Source organism: Semicossyphus pulcher, unplaced genomic scaffold (genome assembly GCF_022749685.1).
Source record: "Semicossyphus pulcher isolate SPU_LCO1_2020_fin unplaced genomic scaffold, fSemPul1.0.p SCAF_3, whole genome shotgun sequence".
Lineage (NCBI taxonomy): Eukaryota > Metazoa > Chordata > Actinopteri > Labriformes > Labridae > Semicossyphus > Semicossyphus pulcher.
The window spans coordinates 12503078-12517051 of record NW_027211704.1 but is presented as its reverse complement, the minus strand read 5'-3'; the positions used below and the strand labels follow the sequence as shown (position 1 = coordinate 12517051).

At 40.9% G+C, this 13974-nt stretch overlaps 1 protein-coding gene across 1 annotated transcript in view; it reads right to left on the bottom strand.

Moving 5' to 3' along the window:
- foxj3 (forkhead box J3) overlaps nt 1–10191 on the bottom strand; it is a 79059-nt gene extending 68868 nt beyond the window's left edge. Inside the window, exon 1 of the mRNA XM_069678186.1 lies at nt 9955–10191. The gene's annotated coding sequence lies outside the window, so the exon portion shown is untranslated. The remainder of the gene's footprint in view (nt 1–9954) is intronic.
- Between the last annotated feature and the right edge of the window lie 3783 nt (nt 10192–13974).

Below are 13974 nucleotides of genomic sequence, written 5' to 3'. Positions count from 1 at the left end.
ACATTTTCATGCTTATATTCTATAAAGGGAAATGGAGGATTTCAGTGAAAGCAAAATGTATTTAATAAAACAAAAGGGGAAATCAAAATGCCAGAGCGGCGGTCAAAGTGGTTCACCACTGGGACCTCTTAAAAAAAAGCAAAAAAGTGACAAAATTCATTGGAGAACAGACAAGATAAAAAAAATAAAGAGGTTTCAAGAAGGCAGTCATTTTGAATGACTAAATAGGGATTATCAGGCATAAAGCCAAGCAGCAATCAGCATTAACCAAAGACTTAATAATTTGTTCCTCTCCAATTATAGTCACTTTTGTCACTGCATCATTTTGACTTTCTTTGACTGGACTCGCACAAAAGGACAGAAATCACAAAACTGCAAGCTGCCTGCAGAACTTAGTGAGAGTGTGGCCGGGCTGCACAGCGCACACATTAAGTCATTAAAGTTCCCATGCACAGAGTCACTCCAACAACCCCCCACTGTACACACCAGTAACCCCCCCAGCACCAAGCCTTTCAGACCAAGCGCTGCTCTGCCTTCTGCATCTTAATAAGAGGAGGGAAACTAGAAGGGAAGTGAAGGCATGGCAGTCTTTTAGAGGAAGCCGAATAAATGACTGAACACACACCCTGGGGCGGGCATGCCGGGGGGTTTCCAGGAGGTCGGAGCAAGCGGGGCCAATCGTGTCAAGACGAAGGCGGCAGACTAAAACAAAACTGACATATCAAAGCAGCCGAGTCTTGTAGAAGGGAAAAGAGCAGCCAAGACACCGCATTCAACCGCACAGCTTGTTTCTGCTTCAATGAGAGACAACACTACCAAAAAACGGCAATTAGCGATTAAAGTGGAAATTCCATCCGCTGCAAAGCGACATCTTTTTCCAATCAAAAAACAGCTAAAACTATCAGACCATCCGAGTGATCCTATGGTATTTGATTCCATGCTTGTTTTCCTTTCAGAGGTAGGCAAACTGTAAACCAGCTTCTGTATCCAGACTTTTTTGTCTCCCGTACTAATCCATAAAATATTTAAGAGCAACTGTTCAAACTTTACCTTGACAGTAGAGCCAAAACTCTATCATTACTAAAACAAACTGACTAGGCCTTAAGGCGACTTTCACTGATTCCTGCAGATAAATGCTTTGTCTAAATGTAAAAACCATAATCTCCGACAACCCGGATAAACTGGGAATGTGAAGTATACAAGCACACAGATATTGCAGGATTATGAGAGCACTTAAATGAGTTATATTTCTAAATTGGCACGATGAGAGCCACTGTGTCCTTAAACTGAGTTTACTTGTAATGAGATATCAAAGCTCACTGTTTACCGTGTATCTTCTTTCCTTGGGATAATGAAGGGAATCCTCGGAGGTGGCTGCCATGCTGACACAGCCTTTGGGTGCTTAAATCCAGAAATGGGTGCATTAAGTGCATTTTAATTGACTTATATTTACCCACTGTATTGTCTTGCAAATAAAAAAAAAATCTTCTGGCACTCCTTGAAGACTTAAAAAGTAGGTCACTCAGTCTCCTGTGAGTCATAGATTTTGGCAGGGGACCAAGCAGGGCAGGTATGGGAGAGACAGAGCTAGTGCTGAAAGGGCTTAATAACGCACTGATACAATTTCATCACTATTATGGAGGTAATCAAGTTTCCTTACAACTATGTGCACTTTGTGGTACATTGTGATATTAAATAAAATTAGATGTAGATGTTTAGGGAATTAGAAGCAGAAATTGGAGCGTTACACACTTAACAAAGTGTATCATAAATTTAAACACACTTTTATATTGTAGTGAGGCCTCCTGAGGAACATTTAAGCCTAGTAACTGCATGCAAACTCCTCTACAGTCTTTTTATCCCACCACACACATTTCCTTCAGTACAGGAGGCAGATTTCTCACATTGCAGGTGCAGTCTAGTTTCTATCCAAAGTCTAGGCCCCAGGCTGTACTCCCGGGGCCACAGCACCTTGGCAGAGAGGCTGGCTTGTGGGGTCAGAGCCGGGCCTGAGATTCCCGAACAGTTACTTTTTGGAGGCGGTGACTCAGCCTGGTCGAAGCCGTCAGTCACACGGTCACCTAGAGGACAACCACGCTGATGTGCACACGTCTCAGGCACTGTGACAAACACACCGATACTTTCTTAATTACATTGAGCAACTGGCACACACCACGTCCCTTCAGCCGCCGAGCCCCTCCTCCAGCTAACCTCTCCGCCCGCTCATTCATCCACCCTGAGGGAGAGGCATGCAGGCCAGAGGAAGTATGACTCATCTGAGTAACAAGATGCATTCTTCTGAATTCTCCACAGACGTGTTGTTTGCTAAGTGAAGAGCACAGGAGAGTATGGCGCAGAGAGAGATAAAGAGAAAAAAAAGTGAAGATTCAGAGGGAAGCAATAATTGAGAGGCTGAATACGTGTGAGAGGAAGAAAGAGGGATGGGTTTGGGAACGATGGGGCAAGAGCGAGTCATCGCTTGTGTGGGTTCCCTGGTCCACACACAGATCAACATTTCCTCCAACTCCACAGAGAGAATCCTTGGCTTCTGTTCGGGGTTTTCTGAATCACAGATGGAGACTCCAAGTACTACATCTAAGGCTAATCCATCAGGTTTCACACAGCGAGAGAAGCGACAAATGACGACAACAGAGAGGCTTTGACGTGCGATTCTGCTGAGCATGCAAAGCACAATGAGGCATTAGAAAGAAGTATGAAGAAAAAGTGTTAAATCATCGCACAGACCAACACCACATCTGCACAAACTTGGCACACTCCGCTACAAATCATGAGCCTCACACACCACATCACACACAGTCTGACTTCTACATTAAGCTATTTCTGGACCAGCCCACATTAGCATTGTCTGAAATCCTAAAAACAAATGAAGAGCTAAACACCGCCTTCAGGTCTGATCAACTGACACAGGGCTGTTGACATGCGCCGTGTCTTGTGATCTCGTGATAAACAGTCTCCCACTAGTTTACTGTCGCCAAAGGACGATCTTGAGTGACGTGGCAGTAAACCACATCCTCAAGACTGTAGTATTTAACCTTACTAAGCAGGCTTAGGACTGTGGACGTAATTAAACCTGACCCTCTGTGACTCCCCCCTCCGAGTCTGCTGATTGACATTTAAACATGAGAGAAATTCTTTATCATTACTACATTACTGCACAGTGACACACACATTAAATGGCAATACGCTATTAAACCAATGAGGGCCGACACAATTGCAACTGCATTGCACACTTCCTTTACGCGCTGCTAATTCAGGCTGGGTGATAAAATGCTCTCGATAGGAGATCACGATAAAAATTTAGGTCAATAACGATAAGCTTCAGACGTTTTTACTCGACATGGAGAGATCTAACAGCCTATCACTCAGCAGAATTGGTGACAACTGCCAGTAAGCCTGAGAAAAAATATGAGTACGCCTGGTGTACACATAAGCGACAGTAAAAGTGAACTCCTGTTATCCTTAAAAGATGACCAAATTGTTGAGAACACGTTAACATCAAGTACCGTAAAATTCGGTGTATAAGAAGCACTTTTAATTCTTTTTTTTTTTTCCATCTAAAAAGTAAGCTGTGTCCTGTAGCCTAAACCAGTGCAACCAATATACCAGTAGAAAATGCAGAGAGAGGTATGTTATTGTGTTACAGTATTTTGCACCGTCATCATCGCCATTGCAGCCACCACCCTCATAACAATCAACGTTACTGTAGGCTGCCAGCTACTGCTAGCTACAGCACCGGTAGCTAGCAGGATTGCAACTCGACATGATGAAAACAGATGGTAGGCTGTAATTTGTGTGTGTGTTTTGAATGTGTTTTAAATGAAAATAAATTGACACAGTGTTGTATTTACAAATAACTTGTATACATGCTATTTATTAATAAATAGCTATAGAAAACCTTTTTCCCTCTGCGATACCCCCCAAAACAGACTGTCTTATATTCCAGTGCAACTTATATTCCGTATTTTACGGTTTGTGGAAGTTGGAGAAACACTGAATGTTAACCTTAAACCGCTTTATATCAAACTCACAGCATTATCAAATTATATACTGTCAAAATTATCTATGTTTTTCAATAAAGATCATTATTATATCTTCTTGCCATTTCGCTCAGCCATACTGCTAAAAAAGCAAAAGAAGTAGCTTTTAGATTATCTCACCAAACAACACTGAGCATTTAAAGAACTGGATTCACTTTGGCTCAGGTTTAGTCACGCTTCTTGGCTGTAAATTTGTGGCTGACAAGTCAACCCTCCTATCTGTTTGGATCAAGAGTCGGTATATATAAAGTTCTGGTGAACTGCTGTACGCAAATCATCCGTGCTCATGCACCAACCACCACCTCTCAGAGCGGCGAGATTATCATATTCAATCATGTCTGGTTTACAGCAGAGTCGACACTTGTCATTGCAGTGGTATCCCCTCTAAATTACCATGAAATGCATGCAGCCCACAGAAGGGAGCCGATAGTAACATTTGGGAATATCATGTTATCAAATTGTCATTTCCAAAAGACATTTTAGCACAGGAGATGTTGCCCTCATTTGTCTGATCTGTCATAAAACAGCCTTTTCCGGTTGCGGATGTGCAGACAGCGCCGTGTTGTTCAGCCAGTTGTTGCAGCTAACACTTCTAGTTTCAGATTGTCCCTGTTCATAACCGACATGAGGACCCATCTATTCTATATTAATACTGTCTCTGGGTATGTTGCTGCTTTACCTGGAAGTGAATTTCGTGTCTGCCACATGAGCCACTGTAATGATTAAAACAGATACCAACCGCTCTGATGAAAGCCCCGTACGTATTACTTAGGCAGTGTCAGCTCAGCAAGCTCCTCTTCCTGCACGCAGCTCGAAACTCTCCTAAGAGCGTGAATCATATAAGCATATCAATTGCTTCTACCGAGTTAAGAACAAAAAAGCTTAAGAGAAATAGGCGGATACTGTGGGCCTATCAAAACTCAAGGACAAAGCACACAATATGATGAATTATTAAATCCTTCAAGGCACTGAAAAGTCAAGTTAGTCTTATTCTTTGAGGACTCGGTTATTCATCGGCACCCGGGTAAGTAAAATCTCAGATGACACAGCGGTGTACATTGTATTAACTCTCATTTAGAACCACATTAACTCCCACTGAATGGAGGGGATTTGCAGGTCCTGATTTTGACTGCAAATTTAGTGCAACTACTTAACACATTCCATTTTTACATAAACATTTCTCCTCATGTACTTCAGCCAGTTGCTAGACTTGAACTTCAGATAAGATCTAACCAAACATTTATAATAGACTTGACACAAAACCTATTACTTTTTTGCTACCACAAGGTTTAAATGAGTCACAGAAGAAACCACCATGCAAGAGCCGCAACACCCCGCCAATCCCCCACCCCCACCCGTTTCTCCTACACTTTCTAAACTTACCCAGCAAGCTCTGGTCTGGGTAGTAAGAGTAGTTCCCCCTGCAGAGAGAAGGGCCCTGATTCGTCAGACTGGGGAAATAAATGGCTAAACACTTACACAGATAAAACATGTATCTGAGCAAATATGCCCATGATATTAAGCAACGAACCAGCTGAATTATACATCACATGCTCCCCTCACTGATTCATGTCCACATCCAACCCCAACCCGGGACATGAATCCGAGCATATAGGACTGACAGACTCAACTCAATAGACTGGGAGGAGGTGGGAGGAGGTGGGACGAGGAGAACTAGGCAGTGTATTGCTGGATGAATAAAAAATGAAAGTGTAGTGCTTCAGTAAATTCGCTCCCCTCCATCCCGTGAGGAGGGGTGGGTGGGTGGTGAAGGGGTGGGGGCTGACGGTGGAGTAGAGGCTCGTTTGAAAACTGAACCGGCGCTGCATTCCCACATCCACCCGTATCCAGCGAGGGGCTCTTTAAAAATTCATTAATTTACAGCAAAAATAGATTAAAGCACCCAGCTGAGCAAAACTCAAAATTTGGCTCCTGAATAACATTAATGATAAAACATCTCCCTCAACCTCAGGGGGTTTTGCCTGAAGAAAGAGTGCTGGCTTTTTTCACCTTACAGCACCTTGAGATTAATTTATTCTCAATCATTTCTAAAATACTGCATTTCTAATTGTCATTTTTAATTATGCTTTTCTTCGGATGGAGAAGGGGAGCTGAGCAAAAATCCTGCATACACTAATTAAATCCATCCAAGGATCTGCCATTCCCATGATGCCATGCCAATGTCATTCCATTCACCATTTGATATCTCAGCTACAGAGACTCAATGACAGCTGCTCCAGGCCCCAAAAAGCGCCTAGAACTGCAGTTACAGTAATTGCTCTGGCCAGCACTAAATGAGGTTCACTTAAGTGCAATTATCCCCCTCTGATCTCTCACATAAAGAGACTTCTTTAACATGGAGAAGTGGGCTCACACAATGTGACTGCAAACAAGATTCAAATTGGAATCAGGGAGGCATTTCCAGCAGATGAATGGCTTCATAGCTCATCTGCATTCTAGTGATGCACGGCGTTTCTAATGAAGACTGAGCCGGTCCCTGCTCACCAACGCGGCTTCCATGAGAGCAAAACTTCACACTGGAAATAAGCAGGAATAAAAGGGAGACGTTTTCAACAAAACTGTCCAGTTATTTGGCCCGAGCCGCTCCAGAGGACAGCCTAGCCTCCACGCAGAGTTAGCAGCTGTTGAAAAGAAAAAGTAGATCCTGGTTTTTTTTTCGTCCAATCCAAGGTGAAAAACGCTCTGAAGGACAAGATGACGGGCGATGAAGTGAAAAGAAAGAAACTCCAGCCTAAAATAACTGAACAGGGAGGAATTGAAACACTTTGGATTCAGACCAAATAAAAAAGTCCTCATAACAATACTAAACAAAGGCCTTTGACCAATAACATCACCACTTCACTATGCCAAAAAAATATCAGCCGTCCTCATGAATAAATTGCCATCTGCCAATCGCATAACACAATAGGTTTTCAGCCTGAGGGGTACGTTGTGGCGGCCTAATAGGGGTTGCCACAGAGGGTACCTGTTGGGCGCTGTCCAACTAAACAGGGTGGTTAGGAGGAGGAGGAGGAGGGGCTGTGATGGGCATTCATGTTGCCACAGGCTCAACCACCACCAGGAGTCTGATAACTGCATCTCACGGACGGCCATTTGAATAATCACTTCAACAAGGGGAGAAATTAAAAAGGCTCTCAGTGAGACGGGGCTAGGCAGAGGGCCACATCCTGAATTCCAAATGAGAAGCTCGTGTTCAAATAGTAGAAACCTGTTCGAAATTCACTCTTCTATGTATTCTGGCTTACTGACCCTTGGCGTCCATCCAAATTAGTCTCATTTTGTGTCATTAATTTGTTTAATCTATTCAATTCAACTCTATCACACCAAAGCTGAGCGCCATCTGTGACACATCATTTACCTGTAGTTCTTCCATATTCCGTGTGTCGTACAGATACATTTGAGTAAATGTTCCTAAAGAAATTATATATGAAGGCACTACCAGCACTATGCACACAGAGAACACAGGAAGACCTTGGAGAAGTAGATGTCGTGTTATTAAACCATTAGGCAATAGACTTCTCAAAGACTGCTGCAGGCTGAAACCACCATTAAAAAGAAGCTGTATCATCCTCCCATTCACGCTTTTAAATGGTTACTGTGTGAATTAACAGATGTGCAATCTTCTCTATTCTTTCTTCAGTCCATTCATCACAACCTTGGGGTTGTTTGACAAAAGGGATTTATAGAAAAGGCAGTAATGCTGCTCAAAGTAATTTGAAGTAAAATTGTAAATAAGAGCGTCTTAAATTCACCAAGAACAAGAGTAAACAGGAGCCTTAAAATCTGCACAACAGCTTAAGCCATAAACAAAACTCAATATAGACACATTTTACGATGTGTGTTCCTTAATATATTTTTGCACAAAGCATGCATCAGCTGCACTCTGGGTCATTTCTTACACAGCCAGCCAGAAAACAACAGCAAAATGTCACTTCCGCTGCCTGCGCCAATTATTCCACTGCTGAATTTCACATAATTGTTTCAAATATGCAACAGAAACTACAGTAGAAGGAATAACCTGAAGAACAAACAGTGACAAATGAGTGTACTGATTAATTTCTAGACAACATGATGAACAAATTTTCTCCGGCTCTGCTTACCCTGATGGAGTAACATCGAAACTTAAACGTCATGTCTGTCTCTTAAAGCTGCATGCACAGATAGCCTGGATCCAGACAGCTAGCTGTAAGGCCTGCTATTTAAAGGATGGGTGATTAAGAAGCAAACCAGGTCTGACCTTTGATTGCGGGTGCTGACTAACACTATGGGCATTTTGTTAGTTGAATCAAAAGGTCTGGCAGGGTTTGGATGTTTTCGGGGGAAATTATAATGTTTTTTTTTAGTCATAACTTTAACTTTTTTATGCTGGCTTTGTGACAAAGTTCATTTCCCCAGGCTCACTCTGATGAACAGTTAACTTAGTCAAAGTGTCAATTCACATTCTGTCTATATACTGAAAATACTACAACCATCTACCTCTTGTATACAACTTGTTTTTACATGATGTATACATATTTTTATTTCTATATTAATCCTTTGTAATATATATTTGTACTGATAGGTCTGTATATAGTGGTTTTAGTTTTCAGTGTCTAAGTGTCTGTGTTTCCTTGTCCTTGTTTTTAAGTTTAGTTTAGTATGTCAATTTGTCTGTACATTGAGAGCTAAGAAAACCCGGAGTCAAATTCCTTGCCCACATACTTGGCCAATAAAACTGATTATGAAAATAAAAATTTGCATGACACTATATGTGATGATGATCAGCTCTTAAATTGCACTACAATCATTAAAACAATGGGACTTCATTGATAAAACTTACACAAGTTGACAGAGGGGGCAAAATTAGGAGTTCAGTCATCCATCCTCTAATAAAGGATGTCAGGATAAAGCAAGGGCACAGTTTTGTATACAGCTGCACGCAAATGCCACAGCTGTTTAGTTTAAAGGCGTAGCATTAACTAATCAGTGTCTGTCCTGTGCGATCACACACCGACTGGCGAAACATCAAAGCGAAGAGAAACATGCCTTGAGACATGCCTTACACATACACACACACACAGCACCAAATATTTAGCTGCAACCCCGTCTGTGCCATCTCAGGGCAATCCACAAGGGTACATGCCAACACTAGAGGCCATATTCAGCAGCATAAAATTCACCTGAAACATGCTTTGCACTTGTTGATTGTCCAGCTGCATGATAAACCTGCGCGAGGGTTATTATTTTCTACAGGAATTTTCCAGCCGCTCGAGACACAGACGATTGACAGACGAGAAAACACACTGCAACAGCTGTGAGTCAAATACCATCAGAGCACGCAGGAAAGCCAAATGACACTGGGTTCAAACACACACATACACACACACACACACACTTCATGCTGGACACACAATCTCACACACAAACAGCTAGCTAACTGGGGCTGATAGAGGGCTGGGGTAGGTCATAATATCCACGTAATGCGAGGAAAACACGCACACACCTAGTAGTCCTGGCCCAGGAGAGAAGCACCGACAACGCTCGGCTAAAGTTAGCTGGCTACCAAAACTGGCTAGCTAGCTGTCAAAGTTGCCCTGTCAGTTGTCACCGGTTGCTCGGCGCTGCTAGCAGGCTAACGCGCGAGCTGTCAACTTGGGGAGAGTTCTACAGCAGCACGGCCGGGGTGAACGTTACTAACACTGACCACAGGGACACACACACACACACACGAGCTCTCTGGGAGAAAATGTGTCCCCGCACGCCCCGCCACAACGCCGTGTGTCAGGGCCTATTCACCGGGCTAAATCCCCAGAACTTCAGTGCGGCTCACTTCCCCGTTAAAGTCGTCCATTTCTCGGGCCTTAGTTCAACTTCCATGCCCGTGTAGCTCACTTACTCTGGGTGAAAGCTGCTGTGACGGTGGCTCTCTGGTAATCCTGACGGTAGTTTCAGAGTAACTGCCCCCTCCCCTTTCTTCCAGCTCCTCTACTTCTGCTAGGAGAAGGCTCTTCAGGAGTGTCCCGTGCTCTTGACGTTATCGTCCGGTGCAAAGAGCAGCCGTTGCTTGCCGGTGTGCCCGCGGTGCCGTGGCGTCCCTCTTCAGCTTCTCTCCGCCTTCTCCAGTTCGCCTTTCTCTCGGCGGCCGAGCCAACATCCGGGACTCTCCCCCGTTTGGGTTAAGTGCCCGGAACTACTTTCACATAGGACGACGCACATGAGGGTTTTTTCACTCTCTCGCTCTCTCTCTCTATCTCTCGCTCACCAACCCCTGCCGCCACAGAAACTAGATCGCGGTTAAACGCACAAGCCCGCAGTGGAAACAGCAGCGCGTGTAGACACACATGAACTTGCCTGTAGATTAATTTATCATTTAAAGCAATGTGAGTGATGTAACCTAACTTGCCTTCAAACGAAAGACAGAGTTTAAATATAATGAACAGAACAGCAAGGATCTCTGAATAAAACTAGAAAAAAGTAGATCATAGAGCATATTGGCACAACTGTCAGACAAAACTTTTGTGAAAGGTTTATAACGTCTAATTAATAGATTTATTCGGGGGAATAAATGGCTTTACAGATCAGTAGCAAGGAATTAAGAAGAACTTTCGGGTTGCCAGGTTGTGAAAAGTACCTGTATGTTGTGTGTATCCTTACTATTTGGTAACATTGCTGTAATACATGATTGTAATCTATTGATACATACTTTTGGGGTTCCCACTTTCTAATAAGCCTTTAATCTGCATTTATACATGTTAATACCTTGTTAATAAGTTGATTTTTGTCCAGATTAGCTGTAGGTTTTTCCAAAAGTGGAAGTCATACATTAAAGGATCTTTCCTATGAATTAAAGAGCTAAAAAAAAATAATGGCCCTGCTGGAGGATAAGAACATACAAGAGGATTTTTTTAAACCCCAGTGCCAAAAAACCTTTCGTTATAATTGGCAGAAATTGATTTAGAATTATTAAGCTTACAAGCTATTAGGTGCAACATATAAATCATAAGGGGTGCCTTATCATAGACCCAAGATTTATTAATTAATTTATTTGATTATTTGTCAGGGACAATGCAAAAGACATTGTGGCAGGTTACAATAATATGAGACGTATGTATTGCATATAGGATATCTAGCCACGGCTAGATCCTTGTCCCTGGTTTGGCTTAAAAGGTCAGTACCTGCATCATTAAATAGAGCACATACTGAAGTTGCATTCTCATACAATATAAAGTTTAAAAAATTACAAAAATACACATTACAAACATTTTAAAAGCGATACATACAGAATACATGCATGTAAATAATGTCTGTGTGCATGATCCAACTTCAATGATCGCAGGTTTGATTTAGTTTCAGCCAGTGTTTCACTTTTTCATTAAATGTCTTCAAAACAGTTTGTGTTTATATTTCTGGTGGGCAGGCATTCTCAGTAATGTGTCCCTTTTATTGAAAACGATGATTGATCTAAATTATTTTTACGCTGTGCCACCTTACAGTTACAGTTTGCTGATCCCCTAGTGGCTAATCTATTGGCATTTGTTTTATGACATATGGACGAAGTACAGCAGGGGCGAGATTATTTACACATTTATTTACACAAGATAAACAAAGAAAACATGCTGAAAAGATAAACAAAGAAAGGTTTCATTCCAATAATTATATGTGCATATTTTGTGAGAATGTGTTTTACAGAAATAAAATTATCAGTACGAACTGGTTGACATGGACAGCACTTACAAGACCCAAAGAGTCTCCTGTCTCCAATATTTACAAATCCAGCCATTGTTTTATACACAGAAATTTAACATACACATTGGTAGTAGTATTAATATGTTCTGTTGTTATCTATTACAGATCCCACTCCAGCCCACACACCCATTCAAAACAGTTCCTGGTCCTGCCAGTCTCTGAACTTAATCATTTACTAATTCACTTTCAATGCAGTCTTGTGTTTCCAACAATATGATCGAAATGTTTTAAGATCTTGTGGAAAAATACTGAAGTCATTTTTTTCTTTCACTTATAATAGCACACTTTAAATGAAATGAATTTTCTCCTTAAAAGTCCCACCTCTAACTCTCCTACTTTGTAACCTGAACTTTAAGTAACTTAAGAATTCCCAAAAACAAATATAACCAAGGACATGACCTCAGTGTCCTCAACGGTATCTGCAGCACTGCAACTTTACTGAGCTCATATTGACCTTGTCTTACCTTAGTGTGTGTGTGTGTGTGTGTGTGTGTGTGTGTGTGCGTGTGTGTGTGTGTGTGTATGTGGTGGAGAGAGAGAGACAGTGTATTATTTTTATGGATAGAGGAAGAAGTATGCTTCACTCGCAAAACTTATTATTTTATGAGTTTCAAATGACAAAGTTAAAAAAAATGTTTAGCTCAGGTCTTAAAAAATATTATTTTATGCGTTTGTTTTTATAACTGTAGGTCATTTCAGTCCACTCTAAGAGCTCAGGTGTGCAGGCCTATTTATAGGTATTTCGACAAATGTCTGCTTTTGTAGACACCTCAACTGACATTTTTCTAGAGTAAAACAATAGTCATGGAGGTTCCATACGGTTCCATGAAAAACCTGAACGGCTCTTTTTCATTTTTAAGTAAATTAATTATAAACCAAATGTTACTTCTGGTCTGTAGGCCTCGTATCTCTTTTGTTTATTAACTCTTCTATGGTATAATAGTTTTTGTATTGTATTTACTTCCATTTTTGTCTTCCATTTCCAAATATACAGAGTCTGACAGTCCTTTTGAAGTAAGGACTCTAGAAATGAGTTTTTTAAAACATATCAAACTCTTCATTTTTACACGTGTCAGAAAGGAGTGTCAGTTAATGTGAGCATACAAAATGTTTTAAAAACTAATCCGTTTACAAACACAATCATTTCGTATCAAAGAAAGCAGGCACTCTTATTCAGTGTGATCCTGTATTAAGCGGGACAACAGCGCCTCCTGTAGGTTGATCACAGGTACTGCTGTTAATAAAATCCTGTAGTAAAATTATCATTTTCAATCAAAAGAATTACAGCCACAGTGACTGTCCTCCGACAAATAACATCATACAGCAATAACGCTGATTATAGGAGACACTCTAAGGTGTATAAAACAACCCCCAGAAAAAAGTTCATAAAATCAGACGGAAAGTTAATTGAATTATAGAATTGCCAATGAGCGTCTGTACACGTTTTATCAAACATCTCTGTAGAAGATGATTTCGTCTTCACTTTCGGTTAATTTAGGGGGGAATTATGCATTTTTAAAAAACGATATCAAGTCATCAAGTCATAAACATATTAAAAGTAAGTGTACACAATTCAATAGAAAAATATTTAGTCCAGAAGCGAAATGTAAAATTTCTGTATAATTGATTTTTAGGTGAGGCAATTCTAACCACTAACATGGCAGAATGTATTTATTTACTTTACTTATTTCTTAATTAAAGAAGTGTATGGTCTTAAGTAAACTAATAACCACACAATGTAATATTCTCGATATCTTATTAATTGATTTTACGTGGCTATGTAAAATAAAAAACAAATATACATAATCAATCACGGCCAACTTGGTATTTCAAAGTTATTCGGTTCCGTACTTTATCTAAGTTTGGTATCTGGAAAATTAATATGAGTCTCTGTCTCATAATCGTAATCAACTCTAATTAGAAAAACTATAAAACAGTTATATTAAACTCACCAGAAATCAGATGTCCAAAGGAACAGAGTATGCAACCAGCATTTTAAAGAAAATAGGCTTTCAATTTATACCATTCCTACTTTTTGAAAGCCATTCACAAAATGAGTCAGAGGGGACTAAAGAGTTTCTTTATGAGCATCAAACAATCAGACCAGCATCAAACATTGACACTTCAGTCAGAGAGGGGCAGTCCGCTCAAAAAGATCCCCTTTTAGATA